The sequence below is a fragment of the Gossypium arboreum genome, unplaced genomic scaffold (assembly GCF_025698485.1).
Source record: "Gossypium arboreum isolate Shixiya-1 unplaced genomic scaffold, ASM2569848v2 Contig00369, whole genome shotgun sequence".
NCBI lineage: Eukaryota > Viridiplantae > Streptophyta > Magnoliopsida > Malvales > Malvaceae > Gossypium > Gossypium arboreum.
This window is the reverse complement of record NW_026440485.1, coordinates 22,501-24,458: the sequence shown is the minus strand read 5'-3', so window position 1 is coordinate 24,458 and position 1,958 is coordinate 22,501. Positions and strand designations below refer to the sequence as shown.

The 1,958-nt window shown below is 50.0% G+C and overlaps 1 pseudogene; it reads right to left on the bottom strand.

Moving 5' to 3' along the window:
• Nucleotides 1-1,428: 1,428 nt before the first annotated feature.
• The window catches only part of LOC128288987 (28S ribosomal RNA), a 3,040-nt pseudogene continuing 2,510 nt past the window's right edge, over nt 1,429-1,958 (bottom strand).

The window sequence follows — 1,958 nt, the reverse complement described above, 5'->3', positions numbered from 1 at the left end:
CGTGGGCAAGGCTCGACAACCCCCTGCTCGCCTCTAATATCACCTCCCCTAAAGAGCTAAAAACTTGGTCATCAATGCTACTGTGCGACATTCATGTGTCCCAAACAGGACACTTTATGGTGGGTGACGCTTCGCATCAACGGGGCCCAAAATTAGCTTTTGTGCTCTGACCTCAGACATCCGATGCACCAAGGTGCCGATGCTGCCCGATGCCCGACATCAAAGGGCCAGAAAAATTGCCCTCAAGACCACGGATGGCACACGCCGACAAAGGTATGAGGCTACCATGGGCCAAAGGTGCGGGCTTTGTTGCAAAAAGGAGGACAGATCATCTATTCATTGGTAACCGACATAACGGATCCGAATCCTACCTTTGGGACGCATTCTATCATATTGGCAGTAACATGTAACCTGTCCTAATTCTACCTTTTGGGATTGGGAGGACTCACAGCCGCTTGTGTATCCCGGATGGCTCGCCGGATCATCGCCGGATGGATCTGCCGAGCACCACGAACCCAACCGTGGTGGGGGACCGACGTCCGCATGCGATGGCATATAAAGGCCTCGATAACCCCTCGGCCGCTCAATATCACCTCCCCTAAAGAGCTAAAAACTTGTCAACAAAGCAAATGACATTCATGTGTCTCAAATAGGATGTGTTTCTCAATGTCCAAACAGGACACTTTTTTTCAGCCCAACGCCCTCAAGAGATCCGAGGCACCAGCAAAGTCAATGTTTGCTCGATGACCTCACCACGGATGGTTTACATGATGTTCGAGGTCTCCCGAACATGCCTCAAAATGGGGTTTTTACGCCACTTACACTTAGTATTTTTAATTGAAAATTTTTCCTACTCAAAATAAATACAAGAATAATGAAATATGCATGATGGGTGAGATACTGAACAAGTGCCCGGCCAATGCTTGAGCTCAGACTACCCACCATCAAGGCCCCCAGCGATGTTTCTGAGGGGGTACACGCCAAGTGTTTAACTTAGAAATTTTTTTCATACTCAAAAACAGAAGAAGTATGGCATGGCACTACAGAGAAAATTGAACAAGGCTCGGCCAACATTTGGAGTCGCACTTCACCACCACGGCCCCTGCAGCCATGTTTCCAAGCAGACCAAGTGTTTAACTAACTCTCTACACTAAGTCCCCCACTTGGGGACCCCAGGGTCGGACGCAAAAGAACAAGGGTGGATCGGAAGGAGATGGGGAGGATTAATCAACAAAGGATAAAGGGCTGATCTGGATCGGCAGCAATACACTCACTTTTATACCCCGTCACAGATTTAAGTCGTCCAGGATTCTACCGCCGCTCGGTGGGAATTACGCTCCAAGGAGGCGCTGCGACTTGTCCGCCGCGGTCGCACTTACGACGAAGCCCTTGGGGCCAAAGGCCCCTACCGCGGGTCGGCATCGGGCGACGGGCGCGTGTCGCTTCTAGCCCGGATTCTGACTTAGAGGTTCAGTCATAATCCAGCGCACGGTAGCGCTTGCGCCACTGGCTTTTCAACCAAGCGCGATGACCAATTGTGCGAATCAACGGTTCCTCTCGTACTAGGTTGAAATTACTATTGCGACGCGCCATCAAGAGGGTAAAACTAACCTGTCCACGACGGTTCAAACCCAGCTCACGTTCCCTATCAGGTGAACAACCAACACTGGTGAATTCTGCTTCACAATGATAGGAAGAGCCGACATCGAAGGATCAAAAGCAACGTCGCTATGAACGCTTGGTCATGCCAAGCCGCTTATCCTGTGGTAACTTTTCCGACACCTCTAGCTTCAAATTCCGAAGGTCTAAAGGATCGAGTAGCCACGCTTTCACGGTTCGTGATTCACCGGAAATCAAATCAAACGAGCTTTTACCTTTTGTTCCACATGAGATTTCTCGTTGAGCTCATCTAGACACCTGCGTTATCTTTTTAACAGACGCCCAGCCAAACTCCCCAC